The following is a 13,374-nucleotide window of genomic DNA, read 5'->3' as shown; positions in this document are numbered from 1 at the left end:
AGAGAGGCAGGCAGAGGGAGAGGGAGAAGCAGGCTCCCCGCTGAGCAGGGAGCCCGACGCGGGGCTCGGTCCCAGGACCCTGGGATCATGACCCGAGCCGAAGGCAGCCGCTTAACCGACTGAGCCACCCAGGTGCCCCCCTTGGAGTCAATCTTGACTCCTCTCTTTCACTCTACCCTGCATCCAAATCATCTGAAAATCCAGCAGCTCTATCCTCAACACCTGCACCTCCACGTCTGTCTGCTACTCTGGTCCAAGTCATGCTTATCTTTCACTAGCCTTATAATTGGTCTTCTGCTTCAACCCTTTTCCCTCCCTTCAGTCTGCTCACACATAGCAGGCCAAGTGAGGCTTTAAAAACATAAATCAGAAAATCGGACTGCATTTCTGCCCATCTCATTCAGAGTAAAATCCAGGGATCTTATGTAGCCCTCAAGGCCCCACAAGTCTGACCCTGGCTAACCTCTCTGGCCTCATCTGTCCCTTCTCCCTTAACTTAGGGTGCTTCAGGCATATGGGCCATTTTGCTATTCCACCCTCACTCCAGGCTTGGTCCTGCCTCAGGATTATTTGCATTAGCTGTTCTTACTGCCTGGGATACTCTTCCTTCAAGTATTTCATGCTCTCTCTCTCATTTCCTGCAGATCTGAGTTCACATATCTGGTCAGAAAAGCAGTCCTTGACCAGTACCCTGCCCCCGCCTCCCTTCTTTCTGAAATACTTCATTTACACACACACAAACACACATATATTTATATATATATATTCATATATACATTCATATATATGTGTGTGTGTGTATATATATATATATTTGGGTTTTGTTTATTGTTTATCTCCTTCTGGTAGGATGTCAAATCCAAGAAGGCAGGGATCTGTTTTGCTGTCTCCTGTTTCTGCATCAGTGCTTGACATAGTCAGTGATAATCATGTGTGTGTTGGATGAATGAATGTATTGAATGTCTTGGCAAGTCCTTATCTCAACTGTCCTTTCACTGCACTGGGTATTGTTGGCTTCTCCCTTCATTTGGCTACCCTGACACTGCTGTCTTCTCATTCTCATTTCTTCTTCTAACCCTTGCATTCTCCTTCATATGTTGTTTTTTCCTCTTTAATATACCCTTTGAATATTCCCCAAGTTTCTTTGCTTCTTTTAATGTCCAACTTTACATATTTACAACTATTATATACACTTCCTGGTCAGTTCAATTCATGCTGTCTGCTTTCATTACCATCTCCTTGTTGGTGAGTCCCACACTTACACCTGCACCTCCGCTCCAGCTCTGGGTCTCTGTTCCACTAGCTCATGTAAATATTGTCATGACCTGCCTTCCTGTGCAGTTCTGCTCTTTTCCTATTCCTTGCCTTGGTTAATGAGCCACTGACTAACCAGCCAGAGGAGTAGCCGTCATCCTGGACTTACTTTGCCCTCACTGTTCACATCCAGTTGTTCACTAAATCCTTTCCATTTTTACCACCTAAGTATTTCACACACACTTTCCCTCCCCATTGTCTTAGCTCAGGCGTCCATGAGTGCTCCTGCTTGGACCATTGAATTAGTTACCTGACTGGCTTGACTGCCTCTAGCCTCATCCCACTCAAGCCATTCTTTAGCCATCCAGTATTACTTATTTTAAGTAAGTGAGACAGTGAATACACCATCCGTAAGTTGTGCACAATTTATGGAAAATACAGTAGATAACTGAGGTTTTGGTTATTAGATCTTGACCATTCTGCATATACTTATTTCCAGTGATTGGTTTGGTTCCCATTTTTACATGTTTTTTATTTTCGTGTTTCCATAATAATCTAATATAATCTCATAAATAATAGGGACTTTCATACCATTTAAAATTCAGTTTTGGGGTGCCTGGGTGGCTCAGTCGTTAAGCGTCTGCCTTCGGCTCAGGTCATGATCCCAGGGTCCTGGGATCTAGCCCCGCATCGGGCTTCCTGCTCAGCGGGAAGCCTGCTTCTCCCTCTCCTACTCCCCCTGCTGGTGTTCCCTCTCTCGCTCTCTCTCTCTCTGTCAAATAAATAAATAAAATCTTTAAAAAAATTTTTAAAAATAAAAAAAATAAATAAAATTCAGTTTTAAAATAATTTTTATAAAATGGTATAATGATTACAAACATAAAAATTGTGTGCACAATTCTCCATTTTCCTCAAAACAATTGTTTTTTAACAGTTCTCTTTCCATCTACTGAGAGTGGTTAATTAGCTAAATCATTTCATCTGGGTGAAGAAGAACATGAAATCAGTTGCCCACCCTGGTCCTCACAGAAGACTGTTGCTTCAAAAGACATGGTTTGGAAACTTCATGAATTGCATTTATTCCTATGGCTGGGAAGCATGCTGTCAGGCCTCTCAGATTGTGGGAACCAGTCCTCAAAGTAGCTATATCCTTTCAGGCAGGGATGGTGGGGGCTTCAGGAGGCAATGGTAGGAAGCCTGGGGCAGGTGACTGCAGGTACAGTTTTGAAAAAGTACTTAAATATGCATATTTATAGTGCAAATTTGTTATAATACAAATTCACTGCACCCTGAGTAAACCCCAAATTTTGGCTTGGAGAGATGGACATGATAGTGTGGGATAACAGTTAGGGAGCCCAAGCCAATAGTGGTTAGACTATACTCCAGGACAAAGGGTAGGTCTCTGATGGAACGAATGGAGCACTTGATTGGAAGGCAGGAGATGTGGGTTTGAATTTTGGTTTTGCTACTAACTAGAGATGTGACTTTGGGTAACTCACTTAACCTTTCTGGGTCTCTAAATCTGTAAAACGAGAAAATCAGACTAGATGGTCTCCAAGGCCTTAAGTACTTTTTAGTTTGCATCTGGTTGAAGGAAAGCTCTGTGGGTAGTTGAGCCTGACTAGTTATCCAGATAGAAGGATATAGTTGGGGACACCTGGGTGGCTCAGTTGGTTAAGCTTTAGGCTCAGTTGCCTTAGGCTCAGGTCATGATCTCAGGGTCCTGGGATCAAGCCCTGCTTTGGGCTCCCTGCTCAGCAGGGAGCCTACTTCTCCCTCTGTCTGCTGCTCCCCCTGCTTGTGCGCTCTCTCATTCTCCGTCAAATAAGTAAAATCTTAAAAAAAAAAAAAGAAGGATATAGTTAATGGGAGTCAGAGTGAATATAGATTTTTTAGCCAGCCTTCATCTGGGTATTATTTGCACTTCCTAAAAAAATCAAATAGCAGGAAAAAGCTCATGATGAAAAAAACACGATTCCTGCCTCATCTCTTTTCTTCCATCCCAGCCTTACTGTCCAAAGACAGTGTTTAAAAACTATTTCACCATTTTTGTTTTTAGTTTCTCCCGAAGTCACTTTCATAAGACTTATTAATATGTATAAACTTCTGTTTCTTATACATCAACTTTAGAAAATACCTTGTAGATTTTTTATATGAAAAATAAAAATCAACTCACTTTTTCTGCCTCTTCCTCTCTCTAGCTCCCATTAGTTGATATGTATATTATTTATAGACTTATTATCTTTATAATTTTAAGTGGTAAACTTTTATTTTTTTGATCCATCAACTTTCAATAAGGTCTTAATCTGCCATTTTGTAAAACGGTGTAAGTATCCCTGCACTTCCCTCTTCCCATATTCTACCTTTTGGGAGCTATACTTCCCGTTTTCATTGTCAAGGTGAAAATTTTCTTTCTGTCCTCCATCCGCTGCCAAATGTTATGTGCTTACTTTTATGTTTAGATTGCTGTTTTTACTGCATTGCGTTTCCATGCCTGCTCTAATAGCAAGTCCAGAATCATAACTATGTGATTAAACAATTAACGGATTTATATCCATTAGAAACTGAGGAAATAATCATATATATGTGAAAGACTTTCCCTTAGTAAATCATTCGTTTACTCATTTATTCAACAGATATTTATTGAATATCAGAATTATCATCACAGTCCTACTTATAATAGTGAAAATTTGGAAAACAATCCAAATGATTGACTTTAGGGAATTAGTGAAATAACTACTGCACACATTTATAAGGAATGCTCTGCAAACGTTAGAAAATGATGTGCAAATGTTAATAACATAAACAGTTTTATTCTATATTAAATTTTAAAGTATTTATAAAATAGTATGTACACTTGGGGCTCCTGGCTGGCTCAGTTGGTAGGACATACGACTCTTGATCTCAGAATTGTGAGTTTGAGTCGCATGTTGGGTGTAGAGATTACTTAAAAATGAAATCTTTCAAAAAAAAAAAGTATGTACATGATAGCCTCACTTTTGTTTTTAAAGCAAACAAAATAAAACCGACCATATAAGAAACTTGGCAGAAGAGGGATGCTAGAAACATACATACCAAATTGTTAACTTGGTAGTGTGGCCATCTCAGGTTGTAGTGATTTCTGTTTCTTTTTTGTTTTTCTCACCTGTATTTTCTCAGTTACCCAAAAAAGAACTTGTTGCTTCTATAATAATACGTTTTTAACTAAAAATAAAAAATTAAAAACTGCCAGTCATAGTTTTTCTTGGAACACTAATACTGAAATAATCTGGGAGTATCTGGTTAAGAATTCAGTAAATATTTGTAAAATGAATGACAGGATGATTGAATTGCAGATTCCTAGATCTGTAGTATTGACACTTACACCTTCGTAGTTTTATCCAGAGGCAAGTGCTAGTTCAGTTATCTCAGAAGAAAAATGATGCATTGAACTGTCCACCAGAATCTAAGAAACAGCTTTAACTAACTGAATGTTGGCTGTGTAATGACAGATCCAGCAGGATTGAGGCCCACCACAGAAGTAGCCAGGCAACAATGCTATATTTCACAGTAAGCAGGATCTGAAATAAAAGTGTCCTTTGTGCTTGTCTGAGACAGAGGGGTGGGTCTTACAGCAATTTAAGTTATTTCCTCTTAATGGAAATTGAGGCAGCCTCTGATCCTGCTGTCACATGACAAGTACTTATTTGATTTTTGGTAATTTGGGGAGCAGCTGTGGACAAATGATTTTTCTGCAAAAAGAGCCAGCTGTGTTCTGACCCATTAGCAAATGCCTGGGCATACTAACCTCCCTAACTACCATGTTCTAACCCAAGGATAGCTTCGGCAACTCACCTGCTTTTTATTGATATTTGTGGCTGTTAATAAGCATCTGAGTATTTGCAAATGCATTTTCTAATCCTTTTTATCATTGTCATCAACCCTCCATTCAGGGCAATATGGTAAACACAGGGTGGAAAGCTGTAAGGTGTTTTACAATGTGGATAGACTACTTTCCTCTGACAGGTGGGTCAGCAGTAGCTTTATTGTTAGCAGATTAAATTGCAGTGTAAAGAATCTGGAGTGAAGGCAGCCGAGAGTGGTGTTCCTTTGGTCCGCAGACTTTTCCTGAGTCTACTGTCTGGATGTTCCCTGATGCCCCCCCTCATTACGCCATGTGACTTAAGCTGTCGACTCTGCCTGCAGTGCCCTTCTTTCATTCTGGCACCTGACAAACTCCTGGCTGACGACTCATCTCCTTCATGATACCCACTTGATGCCCTTGCTGCCTTGTCTTCTCTGTGCTTCCCTAACCCACTGGTGATTTTCACTAGAATGTGATTTTTGCTTTTCTAAGTGGCACATGGCTTCTTGCTTATTAATTTGTACTTATATTTTTAAGCTCTTATAACCCAGGGGATTAAAAAACATAATAGGGGAATTGGGCAGGTAGGGTTTTCTATAATGAGTAAAAGAAAGCTTTACTTTGGATTGTGAACATCTGTAGGGCAGCTGAGAGACCTTTACAATGTTGAATTTTCATGAGGGACAGATTGGTCTGAATTACTGTATAAGCCTATTGTATTAGAACTTTCTTTAACAATGATATATAATGCCTGTGATTAGAAGCAAGTCATTTTGAAACTTAAAAATAGAAATGTAGAGGGGCGCCTCGATGGTTCAGTTGGTTAAGTGTCCGACTCTTGATTTCAGCTTGGGTCATGATTTCAGGGTCGTGAGATAGAGCCCTGTGTCGGGCTCCTTGCTCAGTGGGGAGTGTGCTTGAGATTCTCTCTCCCTCTGCCCCTCCCCCTGCTTGTGTGCGTGCTCTAAATAAATAAATAAATAATCTGGGGAAAAAAATGTAGAGCTGCACAATTCAGTGTGGTAGCCACAGCCACATGTGGTTAAGTTAAAATCAGTTAAAACTAAATAAAATTTAAATTTTAATGCCTTAGAACATTTTCATGTGGTCAATAGCCACATGTGGTTAGCACCTAGTGTTTTGGACAGTGCAAATTTAGAACATTTCCATTGCAGAAATTTCTACTGGACAGTGCTCATCTAGAACCTGTAGAAGAATTCATGTATTTTAAAGCATTTGGTGAAGTAGATTCACCTAATTCTTTCCTATGGAAGGATATTCCAGTTGAAGAATTTTAAGCAACCTGAAATTCCCTGTGCTTTCTTTACATTTTTCTTTGGTTGTGGCACCCTCTAGTGTTTCAGCTTTGGTCTAGCTATATTATCATGAAATAACCTATTTGTGATTTGAGTCCAAGAACATTGAAATATTTTGGAAAATTTTGTGTTTATATGCATTTTTCTAGGGAGGAGGTCTGTAGTTTTCACACATCCTCAAAAGGTTCCATAATCCAAAAAAGATCAAGAACTACTCTCCGATAGAGGTCCTTCCTTATATGGCCAAACACTATTTTTTTTACAGATTTTATTTTTAAGTGATCTCTACACCAATGTGGGGCTCGAACCCACAACCCCAAGATCAGGAGTGTTCCGCCAATTGAGCCAGCCAGGTGCACTTGGCCAAAACCTTTTAGTTTGTGATCTATAAGCAGTTTTTCTCCCAATATAAAAATAAATCATGGGGACCACTGGGTGGCTCAGTAGGTTAACTATCTGACTCTTGATCTCTGCTCAGATCTTGATCTCAAGGTCATGACTTGAAGCCCCGTGTTGGGCTCCATGCTGTGTGTGGAGCCTACCTAAACAAACAAACAAACAAACAAAACTCAACAAAAAAATAATGAAATAAATCCTGTAACTTGCCTTTTGACATTTCTATGCTTTGCTTATATTTCTGTGTGGAATTAATAATGATAATAATAGGTAACAGTTATGGAGTACTTATTATATTCCATGTCCCATTTTAAGCTCTTGTACATATTTACTCATTTGGTCCTCAGTAATTTTATTAACTAGGTTCTATTATTTTCCCCATTTGAGAGATAATGAAACTAAGGCATAGAAGTCAAGTGAAACTTCTCTAAGGTGCTAGTGAATGGCAGGGCAAAGACATGAATCCAATAATACTTAAGCTTCAGACTCTGCACTCTTAACCACCTTGCTTGTAGAAGTGAGGTGAAGCCTTAAAGCAAGTATGAGGTGGAATGGAGAAGAGACTTTGCGTACCTTTGTGCACTTTGTGTCCAGTTATATAATAAGAAAAAATAGGGGCGCCTGGATGGCTCAGTCACTAGAGCCTGTGACTCTTGATCTCAGGGTCATGAGTTTAAGACCCATGTTGGGCATGGAGCCTACTTTTTTAAAGAAAAAATAATAACTCTAAATTGCTACAAACCACACTGGAGATTATACTTAGTACCCACTGCTGATTTTCAGTAGATATGCATAGACCTATGTAGTCTGTCAAGAACTTAGAGTGGTAGATGAGGGTCAAAACTGCCGTTGCTACCGTATTTTCTTTGATTGGTCCAAACACCTGAACTAGTCTATTAATGGAATAATATGACAAATCTTTTTGTGACTGTCACTATTAATCCCATAAAAAGACATTTATTGTATTACTGTGATGTTGATTCTAAGGTTTCTGGAATGTTAGACTTATTAAGTATCTTAAAGGATAAGTAAGATAGGGGCACCTGGCTGGCTTAGTCCGTAGAGCATGCGCCTCTTGATCTCAGGGTCCTGAGTTCAAGCCCCACATTGGGCATAGAGCTTACTAAAAATTAAAAAAAAAAAAAAAAAAGTAGGTAGGATACACTCAAACAGATAAAGGTTTGTATTTATATCTCCTACCTCCCTTTCTGTCTATACCCTCTTCTTACTTGTAAGGGTCCCATTTCTACCTTCATGGTTCATATTATAATCTCTAACCCAGCCTTTTTTTAATGATTCATCAGACTCAAGATTTTGAATTCAACTTCTTATCAGTGTATGGAAATAGGAACCCTAGTGGTGGACTTACAAAAAAATGCCCTTAGAATCTACTTTATTGACAGTATAAAATATCAATACATTTTATTATCTTGACTTGTACAAGTCAATATAAAGTTTTGCTTCTTACCAGGACCCTATGAATTATTTCTGATGAGGGTACATATTTTCTTCCCTTTGTATCAATGAAGGCCTAGTAAACCATAGGAGATATTTCAGAGGATTTCATTCTGGGAATGGGTTACATGGATGTTGGAAGACTGAAGGAGCAAAAAGCAGACACCGAGGTAATCCAGATACTAATAATTATGGGAAGCAGCCACCACCCCTAGGGCTGGGGGAACAGAAGAGAAGACTCTAGGAGCTCAGAGGGGCCCCCACACAGCCGGTAACTGGATCTCTGAGTGGGATACCAGGCAGCTGGTGCTCCACCATCAGAGAAGAAGGGGCACAGCTGGAGTTGGGAGAAGGGGTTGGCCTCTTTGCTGGAGCAACATCGATAGGAATGAGAATAGCAAGGAAATTCTTCTCCCTCTCTCTTCTCAATTTATGCTGTTGCCTCCCTTCAGTAAAACCTAACAGGAAACTGGCAGGCAAATCTGGTAAAGGTTGACTGACCCAGCCCAGAGCTGGGCAGAGAGCACTTCAGAATAAGTATAGAAGAGAGCTCTTGGAAGTGAGAGACAAGAGATGAATAGCCAGGGCAACCTTATAGGGAAATTACAGAAACTGTAATGCCTGGATTTAGCTTTAGTAATTAAAATATGCAAACCAGTTACTCCCAAACATTTATTAAAGAGCAAATTATAATAGCTACTATTCATAAAGACTTGATGGAACCAAGCCTTGCCTTCAATGAGCTTACAGTATTGTTTTCCCATTTACTGTGGATACTCATCCTTAAATCATTGTGACGTTGTGTGGTAAAGCTTGTTTTTCTCACATATTCTATAAAAGCACTATTATTAACCTGATTCTTGGGCTGTTATTAATATTAATGAATATTTACAAATTTTATCAGCATATCAGAATGAAAAATACAAATACATACAAAAAATACATGCAATACATACATGCAGTCATAAAAAATTTTGTTACTTTCATGCTCCAAATGAGGAAGTTAGTCTTACGCAAGGCAAGATGATTTCTAAACTTGAACTGTGCTGTTCTCTTGATTCTTTTTTTTTTTTTTTAAGATTTTATTTATTTATTTGAGAGAGAGAGAGAGCACACGAGAGGGGGGAGGGTCAGAGGGAGAAGCAGACTCCCCGCTGAGCAGGGAGCCCGATGCGGGACTCGATCCCAGGACTCCAGGATCATGACCTGAGCCGAAGGCAGTCGCTCAACCAACTGAGCCACCCAGGCGCCCTGTTCTCTTGATTCTTAGCATAAGATAGGAATTTGATTTTTCAAGTGACAGTTTGCTCTAGTACGTCACTTACATATTTCAAAGGCTCAATTTGGAAGGCAATATTGTAGTTATTTGTTTTTGAAGTCTATTTTGGTAGAAGTCAAAGTATACACTCATATGATAAAAAATCAAGTAGAAGGATTTATAATAAAAATCAGTGGCCTTTGTCACACTCTTCCCTACCCCAGTCCTACTTTTCAGAGACAGTTAACTGTTTTTGTTTATAGTTTAACTATTTTGTTTATGGTATTAAGCAATAATTCCTCCATAACTCTGGATAATAATTTATCAAACGTGGGCATTTTTTACAGCATTTTCTCCATTCTGCTCTGTTTTTGATGGGTACATTGTCCTACTGAGTTCTTCCTTCAGCTCTTGATAGCATCTCCTGACTCCCTCACTGCGGTGAAGATAGGATGTCAATGCTCCTGGCCATTCCTCCACTCCCCCACCCCTTCTCCTACCTCATGTCTCCGCTTTATCTGTGTTTTCACCTTGTCGAGGTTCATAACCTTTACATTCTATTTTGTACTATATTTAATTTCCTGTATTTTTACCTGTGTTAAATTTTCTGTTTTATGGAAAACAATAAACTGCCTACATGACTGTGGCTTTACTTATTTATTTATTTTTCCTTTGGAGAGCCTAGTGGTGTGGAAGGATATTTTTTTCCAAGTCCAATATCACCTGTGGGCTATTTGAAAGAGAATATTCCTAGGACGGTCAAATGGATTCTTCTTGTCTTAAGCTCCATTTATTACTCAGAATTAAGCTACATATTACCCTTGCTTCTATTTTCACCTTGACTTTCTTGTGCAGTTTTTTTCTTCCTGCTGTGTTGAGATTTTAATCCATTACTCTGCATTCCCCCAAGAATCAAATCCTGTTGTTAACTTCAGGCTTTTTTGAGAAAGGCTCTTCTGTTGAGTGAAATTTCTATCCTAGTTATGAAGTATCGATTCTGGACTTGTCTGGGAATATAGTTGAACCTCTTGGTTTTCCTGTCCCTGGTTTGGACAGTAGACACAGTCTTGCTCTGAGACTTTCTTTTAGGCGGTTCTTGCAGTTTTTCTTTTGATATGATAATGCTATTGATTAGTCTAGTGCTTGCCTTTACATTTATTTATACCTTGATTAGATTTCCCAGCCTGCCCTTCCTACTTTGATTTTTAAAATACTGTACACTTAATCTTATCCATTATGTGTGGATTAGATTACATTGAACTCTGTTGGACATGTCATCCAAATTCCAGTAGCTTCCTAGGAATTATTGACTACAGCTACCAGGGTGCTGGGAGATAGGCAAATCCCTGTTTTGTGCCCTCTTCATTACCTCTCATTCCTGCCCTTACTGGCCCAGAATGGCAAGAGCAGGAACTCCTCTGTACCAAACCGCCCCTCCCCAAGCCATGATAGTTTATATAATAAAGACGAATCTATACATAAAGCACATGTTGTGCCCCCCTCACCCCCCGTGATGATCCAGGCTAAGAAAGAGGTTTTAGTAAACTTATTAAATGCTATGTTACTGTTTTGGGGAGTGACTTTCTTGAATGGAGTGTTGACTGATCTGCTGAACATCACTGGCTCCAGGCATGCCTTTTCATTTGGATTGGTATTTAGAGTGACAGGTTGCTTTCACCTTGCTTCTCACATCTCTTCGGAGGGGTCACATTTGGGTCCGTCTGCTGGCTCTCCATTTGTGCACTATCACAAAATTATGCTAGAGTTCTGGGTGCTCTATAGTCTCCTTATTTTATGTCCAGGAGAACAGTATCTCAGTTGCCAGAGTTAATATAATAAAGGAAGGGCTTTTTAGATGCCTGGCTCAAAACCTTTTGCACACAGTTAAGAAAACCATATTCTTAGAGCTGGTTGCCTAATTTAAAGATGAAGAAATTGAGACCCAGTCCTTGCAAGACTAGTCAGGTAGCGAGTCAAGAAGGATAGGACCATAAAGACATAGGAATTCTGGCATCATCATCATCATAATTAATATTGAGCATTTATGTGCCAGGCATTGTGTTTCTCACTTTATCTGGATGATCTCATTTAATCCTCATATCCTTTGAGCACAGGTACTATCGTTTTCTTTTCATTTAAAAACAAATGTTGAAATTGAGACTTAGAGATTAAGTAACTTGTCCCAGGCATCCTGGATATCTGATAATAGTCTGTGCTGTTTTTAAAAATTGTTACTATCTGGGGCGCCTGGGTGGCTCAGTCGTTAAGCGTCTGCCTTCGGCTCAGGTCATGATCCCAGGGTCCTGGGATCGAGCCCCGCGTCGGGCTCTCTGCTCTGCCGGGAGCCTGCTTCTCCCTCTCCCTCTCCCACTCCCCCTGCTTGTGTTCCCTCTCTCTCTGTGTCTCTCTTTGTCAAATAAATAAATAAAATCTTTTAAATAAATAAATAAATAAATAAATAAAATAAAAATTGTTACTATCTAATATGTTTTCATTTATTAGCAGTTTCTAGCAGTTTTGCTGTCCACAGAATCTGACTGCTCATGGATGAAAGCTAAAATGCTCTACTAGAAATGAGTGGCGGGTGGTTATGAAGATCTCCAGCAATATGTGTATGCCAGCCGTATCTGGCTTTAAACAACCTATTTTAGGTATTATGTTATGAAAACATTGAAAGCATCATTTATTAAGTATCCCACTGGTTCAAAGAAGTCTGAAATACCTTTGCCTTTGCTTTTTACAGAGTGCTGAGTAAAAGTAGTTAGAGAGGTTGCAGGGTGGGATGGGGAGAGAGGTAGAAAAAGATGATGAGGCACTGGGCACAAATGACAGGCCTGTGAAACAGACAGCCCTATTGATTTCTGCCGCAAACCGCATTCTGCAGGAAAGAATGGAAATCCATTACACCAAGTGCATAGCGGACAGATCCCTTTGAAAAGCAGTTAGATGCCATCTAATCCCAAATCATTTAAAAACAATTTTGGAGTACCCAGAATTTTAAAATGCCCTAAGTAGTTTGTCTCTTACACTAGAAGAACAGTGAAATGGATGGAAAAACAGTATTTTCATGGTGTTTTCCTCTCATATATTGTGTTTAATTGTGCAACTTAAAGAGTGTGTTAAAATTGCATTTTAGATATGTACAAATCTGGGGGGTAAGATATAGTCCCTTGAATATTCTGAAATACACCAAACATAGGATATGGAAGAAACCTTACCAGATACCTTTCTTTAAAAAAAAAAGAAAAGAAAGAAAAAATTTATTTTGATATAATTTTAGAGTTTTAGAAAAGTTACAAAAATAGTATAAAGAACTCTCATTACCCACATTTCCCAAATATTAATGTTTTGTCGTGTTTTCTTTATTTTTTCCTCTTTTCAATAATACTATTTTACGAGGTACAGCTTCCAAAGCTCCATTTGAAGAAACTAGTGTCATGTTACGCCACACAGAGATACAGGGCTGGGGAGATGATCTCAAGCAGAAGAGAAAGTGTGGAAAAGGGGTTGGGGAGTCAAATGATAGCTGAGTGATTCCAAATCTTTTTGGATTTGAGGCATCATGCGGTTGTTTTATTTTGTAATTAAAGTGAATTTTATTTTGAAATACAGGATACTCCCTGAGATAACTGAATAGTCCCAAAGTTAAAAATCAGAGTTAGAAGGATGAGTTGTGATATGTATAGTGGTGTGAGAATGACAAGGGAGAATTAAAAGTTAAAAAAAAAAAAAAATTGGAAACAGCACAAGAATATAAAATAGAAATCAAGAGCCTCCAAAAGGTGAAAATTTGGTCATTTACAAAGAACCAGTTTGCCTGAAGAACAAAGACAACAGAATGGGGCTTAAAG

General features: G+C 39.1%; 1 protein-coding gene across 7 annotated transcripts in view; it reads left to right on the top strand.

The window, feature by feature from the left end:
- NRF1 (nuclear respiratory factor 1) overlaps positions 1 to 13,374 on the top strand; it is a 131,359-nt gene that overhangs the window by 18,298 nt on the left and 99,687 nt on the right. Inside the window, exon 1 of one of the 7 annotated variants that reach the window (XM_081800101.1) lies at positions 2,286 to 2,307. The exons of the other annotated variants lie outside the window; for them this stretch is intronic. The gene's annotated coding sequence lies outside the window, so the exon portion shown is untranslated. Of the gene's footprint in view, positions 1 to 2,285; positions 2,308 to 13,374 lie in introns of those variants that run through there. 7 annotated transcript variants of the gene reach the window in all.

The sequence above is a fragment of the Leptonychotes weddellii genome, chromosome 12 (genome assembly GCF_054177405.1).
Source record: "Leptonychotes weddellii isolate Sample4059 chromosome 12, ASM5417740v2, whole genome shotgun sequence".
In the NCBI taxonomy this organism is placed as follows: Eukaryota; Metazoa; Chordata; class Mammalia; order Carnivora; family Phocidae; genus Leptonychotes; species Leptonychotes weddellii.
This window is presented reverse-complemented; position numbering and strand designations above follow the sequence as displayed.